Source organism: Lepus europaeus, chromosome 2, assembly GCF_033115175.1.
Source record: "Lepus europaeus isolate LE1 chromosome 2, mLepTim1.pri, whole genome shotgun sequence".
NCBI lineage: Eukaryota > Metazoa > Chordata > Mammalia > Lagomorpha > Leporidae > Lepus > Lepus europaeus.
The window spans coordinates 71,280,661-71,294,655 of record NC_084828.1 but is presented as its reverse complement, the minus strand read 5'-3'; the positions used below and the strand labels follow the sequence as shown (position 1 = coordinate 71,294,655).

The following is a 13,995-nucleotide window of genomic DNA, read 5'->3' as shown; positions in this document are numbered from 1 at the left end:
TTTTAAAAAAAGTAACAGACACATAAAAATTGTGTGTATTTATGAGATAATATGTGATGTTTTGTTACACATATATGTTGCGTAATATCCAGTCAGGATAAGCATATTTATCCTGATTAAGCTGCTAAACACACATTAATTTTGGAGTGGCATTTTGAACTAACTGCATTTATTGATGGAGGTATATGGTGGATGCTTTTAATTATTTTAGGCAAAAGCCACATGAATTTTATTAAAGCTTAGAGAAGTTTAAAGTTTACTTCAATTTCAGACCTTCTGATATGATATCATATGAGGCATGCATTGGAGTCTTGGACCATTAAATTTTTAAAATTAACTCCACATGATTTATTTCTTTCATAGCTTTTTCTAATTAATACAGATTTCACTATAGACAGTATTCTTCTCTTATTGGTTATGCATAAAATTCTCATCAAGTGGTGAGACATTTGTATGTTCTTATTTCACATAGTTTTAAGTGATGCTGAGAGCATTATTTGTGTTATAGAAGTTCCAATTATTACATGTTACATAGTGAAATGTTATCAGTTTAAAATGGAGGTAAACATCTTAGGATGTAGTGATATATTCAAATTTATGGATATTCAGCATGAAGAAGACTGTTTTGTATAGAATACAATTAATTGAAATATTTATTGATAATCTGATGATAAAAATTAAGTAAATGCTAGTTTTGAAGTAACAATTAAAATAAAATTTAATGTCATTTATTTCAAAGTTTGATTCCATCGGAACCTTATAAAACATATCTGAATATATATGCTCTAATGTAGTTTTTCTGTATTTGTTATTGATAGAAATGAAGATGAAATTTTTTGTAGATTATTGTATAACATCTTTTGTATCATTTAATTGTTTTTTAAAAAGGTTATAACCATAACCCTACAATCTACTGGGATTAAGTAAGTTTTCTTAAACATAAATTAAATATATTATTTCTACCCTTTTTGAAACTTCACTATAACCTGTTGCTTCAGAGGACTTAGCAGGCTGCCATCACACTGACTCCATTATTACCTACTTCAAAATAATAAGACAGATTATTATTAACATTTCTGACTCTTTGATCAAACTGGTTAATGGCATGTTTCTTTTGTCACTTTTGAAAATTATTTTTTATATGTTGTTTTCTTCATTATCATTTGACTCTGAGACCCTTAATATTTATATTTCCTTGGCATGTATCAGATAGGTATTGAAATTATCTAGGCAATATATATACTTTTTTTTTTTTTTGACAGGCAGAGTGGACGGTGAGAGAGAGGGAGACAGAGAGAAAGGTCTTCCTTTGCCGTTGGTTTACCCTCCAGTGGCCGCCAAGGCCGGCGCACTGCAGCCGGCACACTGTGCTGATCCAAAGGCAGGAGCCAGGTGCTTATCCTGGTCTCCCATGGGGTGCAGGGCCCAAGTACCTGGGCCATCCTCCACTGCACTCCCTGGCCACAGCAGAGAGCTGGCCTGGAAGAGGGGCAACTGGGACAGAATCTGGCGCCCCAACCGGGACTAGAACCCGGGGTGCTGGCGCCACAGGTGGAGGATTAGTCTAGTGAGCCGTGTCGCTGGCCCAAGCCCCTGCTTCTATTTCTCACAGATTCCACTTGGGTTGAGGTTAGGCCTGACCTTTTCTACTTACTAGGTTTGTTACTTGGCCCCGGTTTTCTTATGTGTACAATGAAAACATTAATACTACCTTTCTTATAGTGCTGCTGGGAGGATTAAATTAGGTATATAATAACACTAAGTATAGTTCTGACACATAGTACTGACAAGTTTTCTTTTGAGAAGCCATTCTTGCTAATAATAGCAACTTTTATATATTTGGAAATTTTGAAGGCTCTTGAGTTTTTGAATATAGACTCACAAGCAGGCCCAATGGGATTGTTACCAATCTGTTGGACAAACAACATCTATAGCAATGAAGATGCCTCTTTTATATCTTCTGTGTGACTTATTTTTCCTATAGAAAGTACTCTATAGCTTCGTTTTCCTTGTGTGTGAAATATAAACTGTGCATATGAATAAATTATGTAGGTGTTAAAACTTTTTTAAAAAATTATTTATTTATCTGAAAAGCAGAGTTACAGAGAGAATGAGCGAGAAAAGTAGAGACAGAGAGAATCTTCCTTACACTGGTTCATTCCCCAGAGGGCTGTAACAGCCATCTGGGGCTGGACCAGGCTGAAGCCAGCAGCCAGGAGCTTCTTCTGGGTTTCCCATGTAGGTGCAGGGGCCCAAGGAGTTGGACCATCCTTGGCTGCTTTCCCAGGAACATTAGCAGGCAGCTGGATTGGAAGTGCAGGAGCCGGAACTGAAACTGGCACCCATATGGGATGCTAGCACTGCAAATGGTGGCTTAATTTGCTGGGCCACAGTGCTGGCCAAATGGGGAGCAGGAAGAGTTCACACAGTTTGTGTCTCATATGTTTTTCTATAGCCGGGGAGTTACCATTGCATTTTCTATTACTAATTAAATCAGCACTTTATAGATTGTGTCACTAAAAGTATTCTTCTAAATTTTGGTAAATTAATATTATTTGTGATCAGTGTATAGAGTTTGTAACAACAATAAATACATGATAATTTTATACTTCAGACATTAATTTTCTCTGCTTTCTCTGTGGTTATATTTATCCTGTATATCTGTAGCAAAGAGTGGTTAATTATATTCATATATGTGTCATTCTGTGCTAAAGACACTTTATAGGTTTTTTTTCTTTTTTTTAAAAATTATCTAATTCATTTGAGAGACAGAAGAGAGAGATCAAGTGTTCCTATTCACAGGCTCAATCCCCAAATACCTGCAGTAGCCAGAGTTAAGATGGGCTGAATCCAGAAGCCATGAACTTAATCTAGGTCTCCCTAGTGGGTGGCAGGGACTGGTAATTTAAGCTATTGCCACTGTCTTCCTAGTCTGAATTAGCAAACAGCCAGAGTCAGGAGTTGGGACTGAAATCCTACTCTGTCAAGCACACACTACCAAAGACATATATGACTTTTAGTATTCACTGGATATTGTGCACTTTGCTTCTAGTCACTCTGGAATTTCTGCAGTATTTTCTATCTTGTTAGGAAACTGCCATCCTTGCAAATGCTATGGTATATGGATGAATATGGGAGAGTATCTTCACTGTTTTGTTCTTTTAGTACTCCTTACACTACTAAATAAGACTGTAGAACATTATCCTGAAGGGAAAACTTCAAACTACTTAGAATTTTTTAAAATTATTTTTTAAAAAGATTTTTTTTTATTTATTTGAAAGTTACAGAGAGAGGTAGAGACAGAGAGAGAGGTCTTCTATCCACTGGTTCACTCCCCAGATGGCCGCAATGAGCCAGAGCTGTGCTCATCTCTAGCCAGGAGCCAGGAGCTTCCTCCAGGTCTTCCACATGGGTGCAGGGGCCCAAGGACTTGGGCCATCTTCTGCTGCTTTCCTAGACCATAGTAGAGAGCTGGACAGGAAGAAGAGCAGCCGGGACTAGAAATGGTGCCCATATGGGATGCTGGCGCTTCAGGCCAGGGCTTTGACCTGCTGTACCACAGTGCCAGCCCCTTAGAATTTAATAATGAATTTTATTCTTTAAAAAATTCTTTTGGCCCCTTTCACATTGGGAATTTCTCACTGCTTACTTTTCTTTACTGCCACTATCCTGTCTTCCTCCTCCCTTCATTTCTGTGTTTCCCTAATTTGACGTATTTATTCATGTCTTAGGTAACACAGTTTAATTTCACGAAGAGAATTATTCAGGTCATACTGTCTGACCCTGGCTACCTTTCAAGGTGTTTTTCTCAAAGGAGACAGTTCCATTGTTATGAAGAAGTCTGAGGCCAACTTCAGGACTGTTCTTGAACAATTTTGTTGTGGCTATAAAAGAAATAATAGATGAAAAAAGTTTAAATGCAAGTTGAATTTTCATCTCAGTGATGATGGGGATTAAAATTCTGCTAGCTATAGGGCAATACCTTTTTATTCAACATTTTTCTGTGAAAGGTTTTCAAACATGCAGAAAAGTTTAAGACTACTGGTTTCTGGCTGTTATAAACATTTTTGTGTGACATAATATCTTAACATAAGAGTGTATTTTATATCTGACTTAATATAATTTTTAGAAATATTTTTACAAGTTATTTATGTCATCCTTAGAATTCATCCTTGTTAAAGTTTTAATTAACCAGTGTTTAAAAATCCTATGTACTTTTGATTTGCTTAATAATTCTTTCATTTATTCACCAAATCAAGAAAACTTTATTGAGCTTCAACTATATTCCAATTATACAGCTAGGTATTTACTAATCATGCTTAATAAGTAGAACCTCTACTCTTAATGTGTATATGTGAGGCTTCTCTCAGTCCACTGGGGAAAACAAACATATACAAAACTAGCGCTGTAAATTAGGGCCATAATAGAGTTTTTCACAGAGAAGTGGTTGATTAGAATTGAAATTAGATATTCATTTCTTCCTACAGAGTGATCACACTACTGGCCAATATTGGCAAACTATAATTTATCCACAGTCTCTTCATTTTTATTTGGATTGATGGGATGCGATTTTAAAATAGATGGGCAAAATTAAGAGTTGTCATGTAATTAGGATACTAGGACACATACAGCTGACTTTATAATGGTGGTTTCAATGACAAAGCCATCTACTTAGTGAGGAACTTCTTTGTGTAAACCAACCCTGCCCCCCTCCACCCTGGACAATGCTTTTCCACCCATTATTAAGGCCTTTGAAACCTTTGCTCTCTGTCCATTATTGCAATATAGCTTTTATTTTTCTCCTTTCTCCTTTGCAAAGTCTCTTTGGAGAATGTTCTTGTGAAAAATTTTAAAATATCCTAACATTTTTTTCCTGTTCAGCCTCACATATAGAAACATCATTGATTTCTGAGAAAAAGACTCTGCAAAAGTATGCTTTGGATAGTAGTAAATGATTTTGAAATTTGACTTTCTCTCCTTTGGAAAATTTAACAAATGAAAAAAGTCTCACCCTTCACATACTTTAGGAAGTATTTAGTTGTGAACATAACAGCTCTAAACAGGGTATATTGAAGTCTAAAAAGAATGAAATTTGGGAGCAGGCAGTTAGCCCATGCCCCACATAGCAGTGCCTGGATTTGATTCCCAGTTCTGGCTCCTGACTTCAGCTTTCTTTCAGTGCAGACCCTGGGAGGCAGCCGTGAAGGCTTAAGCAACTGTGTTATTGGTACCTTGTGGAAGACCTGGATTATGTTCCTGGCTCCTGGCTCCTGGCTCCTGGCTCCTGGCTTCTTCTTGCTTCTTGCTTCTTGCTGTATTATGTTATCTCAGGAAAATCACCTAACCTCTCTGTTTCTTCACTTTGAAAATGAGACTAGAAATCGTCTCCATTGCAGAGGGTCTTGTTTAGGATTAAAAATACCAGAACATTTCCAGGGACATAGTAAGCACATAAGCATTGGCTAGAATCATCATAATAATTACGTTTTCAAATTCAATTTTTTCCTTTTATATTTAACTTTTTTATTATTCTTTTTTTTAACTTTTATTTAATGAATATAAATTTCCAGTGTACAGCTTATGGATTACAATGGCTTCCCCCTCCCATAACTTCCCTCCCACCCGCAACCCTCCCCTCTCCCGCTCCCTCTCCCCTTCCATTTGCATCAAGATTCATTTTCAATTCTCTTTATATACAGAAGATCAATTGAGTATAAAGATTTCAACAGTTTGCACCCACATAGAAACACAAAGTGAAACATCCTGTTTGAGTGCTAGTTATAGCATTAAATCACAATGTACAGCACATTAAGGACAGAGATCCCACATGAGGAGTAAGTGCACAGTGGCTCCTGTTGTTGACCCAACAAATTGACACTCTAGTTTATGGCGCCAGTAACCACCCTAGGCTGTCGTCATGAGTTGCCAAGGCTATGGAAGCCTTCCAAGTTTGCCGACTCTGCTCATATTTAGACAAGGTCATAAAAGACAAGAGTGAGGATAGTAACCAATGAGATAGATAGGTCTGGGCCTCTTAACTTACAAGGCCTAAAGCCCACCAGATTATTATCAAGCCCCTTCTATCAGGTTCTATTTGCCTCTCAATCAGAAAACTTAATTGTAGCTTAGATAGCACCTTTCTTAGCTCCTCTAATAATGACTCTGTCCTTTGTTCTAGACCCTGTCTAGCGCACTTGGGCCTCATTCCTTTGTAATCATAACCTCTACTCTACCACCAATGGCTCTACTCCCAACCTGTGTGTACTGATGGTCCTCTTCCCCACTTAATGCTGTATAATTGTTCAAACCTGATAAATGCCACTCTTAGGATCATTGGTTAACTTTTTTATTATTCTATGAAAAGACTGAAGTCAAGGTTGCTTACATGACTTTCTCAGCATCTACAAACTATTCATGGCAATTCTAGGACAAGAAAAAATTTTAAAAAAATTTTAACATACCTTACGATTTATATTTATAAGTGTTTTAGGTTCAATGTAAATTGGAGAATTGGAGGGAACAGCACAGTGATTTCCCATATACTCCTTTCCCTCACGCATGCATAGCCTCTCCAATTATCAACATAACTTCACTATAGAGGTACATGTTGTTGTATATGATGAATCTACTCTGACGTGATTTTAACTCAGTTTATAGTTTATATTAAAATTCATTTTTTTAAAAAAAATTATTTAAAAGGCAGAGCTACAGAGAGAGGCAGAGAGAGAGGGTGAGAGAGGTCTTCCATCTGCTGGTTCGCTCCCCGTATGGCCACAACAGCTAGAGCTGTGCCGATCTGAAGCCAGGAGCCAGGAGCTTCTTCCAGTTCTCCCATATGGTGGGTGGAGGGGCCCAGGAACTTGGGCCATCTTTCACTGCTTTCCAAGCAATAACTGTGAGCTGGATTGGAAGTGGAGCAGCTGGGACTTGAACCGGTGCCCATATGGGTTGCTGGCACTGCAGGTGACGGCTTTACCCGCTACACCACAGCGCTGGCCCAAAGATTCACTTTTGGTGTTGTATATTCTATAGGTATGAAAAAGTGTATGTCATATATCCACTGTTATATTACCCATGGTAATTTCAATGCCGTAAAATCCTTGGTGTTCTTTCTGTTTGTCCCTCACTTCTGCTTAACTACTGGCAACCAGTGCTGTTTTCACTGTCTCCATAATTTTGTGTTTCCCAGAATGTCAGATAGTTGGAATCATACAGTGTATAGCCTTTTTAGATTGGTTTCTTTCACTTAGTAATATGTATTTAAGTTTCTTCAGTGTCGTTACATGGCTTAATTGCTGACTTCTTTTTAGCCATGAATAATGTTGCATTGTCTGGATGTCCCATAGTTTATTCATTCAAATACTAAAGGACATCTTGGTCCCACCAAATGTGGAGGATTATGAATAAAGCAGCTGTAAACAGCTGTAAACCTGTTTTCAACTCCTTTGCGTAAATACTAGGATGTGTAATTGCTGGATCATAAGTGCCATTTTGCATTGCTACCAGCAATGAATGAGAGTTCCTGCTGCTCCATATCCTCATCAGCACTTGGTGCTGTCAGTTGTTCTGGAATTAGGTCATTATAATAACTGTGTAGTGGTATCTCATGATTTTAATTTATATTTCCATGATGACATATGATATACATCATCTTCTGTATACTCAGTGTCAGCTCTGTGTATTTGGTGATGTTCATGTTAAGGTCTTTCACGCACTTTTATAAGTTTGCGAGAGAGCACTCCCATCTGCTGGTTCACTCCCCAAATGCCTGCAAAAGGCCGGAGCTGGAGCCAAAGCTGTGAGGTGGAAATTCAGTTCTGGTTTCCCACATGAGTGGCAGGGACCCAACTACTTCAGTCATCACCAGTGCTCCCAAGATCTGCATTTTCAGGTACCTGGAATCAAGAGGTAGAGATGCGTGTTGAACATAGGCAGTCCAATGTGTGGAAACACCTGCCCCCCATTTTTGCCTTTTTAAATGTAGCTATTTAGTTGTTCTTAAGAAGGTGAAAAGCCTTCTTGGTTCTTTACATTCCTGAAGGCAAATACTACCTTCTTTTTATGCTTTCATTATAGCAAGATAATGCTATCTAGAGCTTTGTTTTGAAAAGTAAGTAAATACAAATATCCAAATTGAATAATTCTTTCACAGTGATTGTTATGTGCTTTTTTGGTTGTGTGAATTTTTTGCATTTTTCTTAATATAGTGAATAAAGCTTCAGAAAGAAAATAGAGCAACAGTAGAAAAACCAAACTGCAGGGCGGAGTAATTAGGGGCAAGATGCCTTCTGGTACCTTGGATTCACTAAGTGTATTTTGAAGATGTTTTTATATAGACATCTGACTAACAATAGAGGTCTATTAAATCAGTTTTAGTGTGTGTCTGTTCTTTCTTAAGTAACTGCCCTTGAGAGGGTTAAACGCTATCGCAGCACCAAAGAAGTAGAACTGGTGGTTTATAATGAGAAAGCTTGGACTCTAGGTTCCTTGCTAGAACTTTCCTAGGACAGTTTGTAGAATGTATGGCTAGACAGTCCCTTCTAATCTATATGGGTTATATTCCATTACAATAACTGAAATAATACTCATCTGTGTTCTGATATGACCCAAGATTTATATGATATTCTAAAAAAATTTTATGACTAAGTTAAAGATATACTTGATCTATAAGTTATATGCTGTAGTAGCTATTTACTTTTTAATTGAAAACTGATTTTTAAATGAAGGAATTTAAACTTATATAGTAATTTTGTTTAAGCAAATGGACACATTTTAATGTTTGAAAAACATGTTAAAACATTAAGCCATATGAAAAGCATGATTTTACAGTTAATGTGATTATTGTTGCCCAAATGCAGGCTTTGAGTAAGTCAGATGCACACATATTGTTTATTTTTGTGTATATGTGTAAATGTTTTTTTTTTTTTAGAAAATTTCAGTGCTATTTCAGTGTTTCTAAGTTCTCATCCAAATGACAAACTACAGAAACATATTATATAGGTGGGTGTCTAGATAGATACAGTGCTAGAATGAGGTATGACTCATCAAGCAGAGTTTAGTTTAAAAAAATGAGGCAGAAAGAGAGAGGCTTGAAACTAGTTTTGATGTTTGTAATCCCATAGCTGCAGATTGATCACTTACAGGAGAAAAGGCTACTGGGAGTAGGAAAATTGGGTGGGGAGCTTGTAATGAGATAAAGTACGTAATAACAGCATTATTTTGGTGCTAGCACATTAAAAAAGATGGTTAGAAGTGTCAGACAAAACAGTTTTTCATTTTCTATTAGGCAATGTTTTTAAGAAGCATTGCTTACTTTTATTTTTTCCACCTATTAAAGATTAAGGGATATCTGTTGTAGTTTCATATTTCTATGAAATCTTGTCCTGCTTGTGGTGGTAGCTCCTTATGAGATTTATTTCTGTTGTTGTAACACTGTGCACTCTATGCATTGCACCTGTTCATACAGAGTATGTTGCATTGTGATATTTGTAGAGTTAGATGCTTCAAATAAGAAGCCAATCTGCCTTCTAGAGTACCAGCCTATTAGTTACTTAATTGGACTTAATTCTGTTTTTGTATGCAATTTTATATATGGTCTGGATTTATTTACTGAGCAATGGTTCCTTCTTTCAATTTTGTCTGAGATCAGTTTTCCTTTTGTATGGAGTCTGTTTCTTACAGAACCTCCTTAAAGGCTGCTCTGACTTTAAAATCATACTAGGCTTTTGTCAGAGCAGATTTGTTGACATTCTTCTCCCATTAAAAAATAAATTTAAAAGATTGCATAAATAAGCTATGCATTTCACTGTTTCCTGCTAATATGCAAAAAATGTATTTATGATAATTACATGTACTGTGTGCCAGAACTGAAACAATACATTCCTCATAATGGAGCATAAATAAAGAAGGTGGAGCCAGCTGCTCTTAAACTGTTTATTTGCAAAGCAGTAATAATATAGAGAATATACCTTTGTCACTTTGTTAGTCTGGCAGTACTGAACCTGTTGCTGCATTAGACGAGTTGCGTTTTGCTGGATAGGGGAAGGAGGGCTGTCTGCTGTCTGGTAGGAGGGCTTTGTCTGTGCCTTTCTCTCTGTTTCTTTCTGTTTTTCTTTCTCTCTCTCTCTCCACTTCTCTCTCTCTCCCTCACAGTCGCTTGCTCTGTCTCTGTCTCTCCCTCTCTCTCTGCCCCCCTCCCTCTCTTGCTCTCTCTCTTCCCGTCTCAGTGGTTTGTAAGGTAGGTTGCAGTGTGTGTATATACACAACATCAAGAGCAGGAAAATGGACTCATTAGGGAGGCAGGCAGTCATTACCACTCACACTGTACTTCCAGGGAGACACCGATTATGAGAAGAGAAACTCAGCGCTGGGGAAGAAGGTAGGGCAGACAACTTTCATAAAAAAAAAAATCCTACTTCCTCAATCCCCCCTTCTATCATCTCCTGTAGCCTCCAGTGTTTTAATTCTTTCTTCTTTGCATTTTAATTTCCAGATTTAAGTTTGACAGAGCTAATGCTAGCTTAAAATTTGTAATATTTATAGGTGGCCAAATCTCTACTAATTTCTGCTAATTTTCTTCCTACCTATTTAAGGGTGTGCCCTTATGATTCAGTTTTATTACTTTAAAAATAATTACAAACAAACCTATTTTTTCTCAGAAAAGTACCAAATAAATCAGAATCTTTCACTCTTAAATCAGACCCTTCCGTATGTTTGTCTCTTTGCTTTTCTTGTCTGTTTATGCAATTCCATATGTCTGTCTATGTATCATGTTGTCCTTATTTATTGCTAACTGGGTTTTGTCAGCTATTTGCCAGTGAGTTTTTACTGCAGATCCAGTAGTGGGTATTACTAAATTGAGACTCTTGTTCTTTGTTTTACCTTGAAGTTTAAAGTCCATATTTACAGTTTAAATCCTTGAAGCAGGTTGAATACTTTTTGCCCGTGTATTTGTTTGATGGCATTGGACAAGATGAGGGGTTGTTGCTGAGGGTGGGTAAGAATCAAGTAATTATTTTTGCCATAACACATACAGAAATATTACATCTGGGGGATATATTTTCAGAAGAAAAAGTACTCTGCTTTCTAACTTTTATTTTGCAAATGGGCTTTTACATGTAGAGGGGCATCACTGTGGTTAGTAAGTATGTAAACTTTCTTAACAAGCAGTTTTTATCCTAGGACAGTTTCCTTTTAGTATGTGGCTGTTTATTTATGCTTGGGTAGGGAGGGGTAAGGGGCTGGCCATCTTTTTACAAAGTGGAAGCTATGAAGTGTATCAGGCCATCTTGCACAACAACTGTAAGTATTCATTTAACATTTCGGGGACCATAAATAATGTATTTGCTATTTCAAATATAGTTTTGAGGAGCTTTCTCTCCCCATTATTTCTTTTTTATGGTGAGAAAAGTTACATTTTAAACTAGCCGACGTTGTTAGAGTTTTCTTAGAATAGTGTTCTTCGAAATTCAAAGGAGTAGTTAAATAAGGTCCATTCGAAATAGGCTTCCTAATGGAGTTTTATTCAGATAAGTCCAAAAGTAAAACTGCTATTCATTTGGTAAGAATTAAGTCATAGTAGGACAAAATGTTTTCAGCATATACATGAGCAGTGACAGAAAATGGATGCTGATCTGTAGAGATCTTTGATGATAACAATCAACTTTTTATAATAAATTATTTATTTAATAGAAGTGGCGGACTTTTTTTTTTTCTTAATTCCATTAGGCCTCTCTGATAGCACAAAGAAGTCCATGAAGCAATATTCTTAACCCACCTGGGACACCAGTACAGATTCCCAAACGCATTCTGAAGGTTCAAGCCGAGTAGAATGTTTATTAAAAATCCATTATTAAAGGATGGTGAACTTTTGCTACTAAATGTCCCCCTCCTTTTTTACCATTTCTTTTAAAAAATGTATTCTGAGAGTTTTAACATTCTCATCTTGCCCAAACTGTCTTTTCAGCTGGAAAGGCCAGCCTCGACCATGAACTGGACAAATACTGAGTACACTCAGTCAGGTCCTGTCAGAGGTTGTTTTCTTCTCCCAAGGTCTAAGGGGAACTGTGTGGGGAGTCTTGAAAGTGTATGTTAGCATGGTACTTAGTAAGTTGTGTTTCAGATATAATTGCTTCCATTTCAGACTCTGACCCAATAATCAGTTTCGAAACTAATATGTCAAATGTGTGTGTATTTCATGCACCTGTCATTTTCTGTAGTAGGATTGTGAGAACTATCTGAAATTCTACTTTTTTCCCAAAAGGAGTCTTCATCTATCCTTTGACCAGCTATTCTTTTTCTGTATACATGTATGTGTGGAGATACCTGTGTGTATATAGATATATTTATAAATAGTCTTACAGATTTTGGGCGAAGGAATCAGAATATTTGCAGATATTATGTTTTTAAAAATTTTATATTAAGTATATTTGTGGAAATAGCCAGTAAAACAGTGGCAAAGCATTCAAGAGAAAGTGAACATTTATTTTAGCTTTCTAGAAAGAATAGAAGCAAATAAAAATGTAGTCATTTTATGGTTGGTTTAATTTTTAAAATGTGTGTATGCTTTCTTTTGCATGACAATCCTTAATTTACAATGGATCTAAAATATTTTAGTATGAAAAATAATCTTGGCCTTTTCTGGGAGGGACTGTCACAATCTAAATACAGCAGGGCATTGTAGAATGTGAAAAAGTAAACTTAAAACCAGTGTGCTCTGCTGTATAGGGATTTGGAAAGCTGAAAGGCTTGCGTCACAGGAGGGCTACAGTGTGCCAGAAAAATTCATTAACCAGTCTTGCTTGCTATGGTGGGCCTTTCCCATCAGCACATGAAATCTGTCTGTTTAGATCCCCAAAGTCTTGGTCCGGTCACAGTGTGTTTCACTTTAATGTTGGAGCAGACAGTTATCTAACACACCCACATGAGGAAGTGCTCTAAAGCAGTTATTTCATGCTTTGCCATGCCCTGTAGCTAAAACAATTTGGTACTGAGTGACGCGTGTGTGCTTTTTAACTCCTATCCGATGAAAATTGGTTTGGGCTCTTTGAAAAGGACCAAAATAGTACAGTGCCGGACAGTGTGATTCAAATGCTAAGCACATCCCAGTTTATACTTAAAAATTTTTTTTTCTTGCTTAAGGGGAGAATCACTGTTTATTTTTCATATAAAGACTATATAGTGCTTTCCTGGATTTTACTGATTATGGTTTCAAAAACTGAAGATACTTTTCCTTCTTCACATTTTTTTCTAGAAGGCTATATTCATCAAAAGGATAGCAGCTGCATACTTTCCCTGAAATGTTAACAAATAAATGGCATTCCTGTTTATTTATCTATTTTTGAATTTTAATGATTAGTCCTTGTGCTAATTAACAAATTCCTGTATTCATAAAATCTGGCAGTACATAAATATCCAATTGTGCAATTATCTACACATGTTCTGGCTTTCTATAAATATAGAAATTATCAGTGGATGTGTTCATGGACGTGCCCAACCTTGAGTAGTGGCTGGTTATGCTGCCACATAGGAAGCCAACTTCAGGCCCTGAGCAAATGTGTTGCCCCAGGGTCTGGCAAGGTGTGTGGAAGCAGCATCTGGCTCATGTTGCTAACCAGTCATCTTTTCTGGCAAAGGAAGGACTGGTGTTGACATTCTTTGAATGCTGCTAGTTCTAGCCTTCTTCAGCCCCAAAGGTGGCCTCTTGAGTCTAAATATTGAGTAGACTTATCCTATAGGCCTCTTTAGCAACATATCTTAACAAATTACATTTTTTAGCAGAAACTATGCTTTACTGGACTTCTACAAAAGTGTAATATTATGCCCATCCTCATTTTCTGAACTAGCAAGGCTCTAAGTTAGTGTGAGAAGTCACTAAGCTCTGAAATGAAAGTCTGAGTATTTTCATGTGTATAGCTGTGTAACTAATATAAGAAAATTATAGAAATCAAGTATCAGTTACATAGAAACAGTTTACATCAAGAACAATAAACATTC

General features: G+C 36.8%; 1 protein-coding gene across 2 annotated transcripts in view; it reads left to right on the top strand.

Annotated features, from left to right (window-relative positions):
- ZBTB20 (zinc finger and BTB domain containing 20) overlaps positions 1-13,995 on the top strand; it is an 891,896-nt gene that overhangs the window by 26,498 nt on the left and 851,403 nt on the right. The window contains exon 1 of one of the 2 annotated variants that reach the window (XM_062208447.1): positions 10,210-10,378. The exons of the other annotated variant lie outside the window; for it this stretch is intronic. The gene's annotated coding sequence lies outside the window, so the exon portion shown is untranslated. Of the gene's footprint in view, positions 1-10,209; positions 10,379-13,995 lie in introns of those variants that run through there. 2 annotated transcript variants of the gene reach the window in all.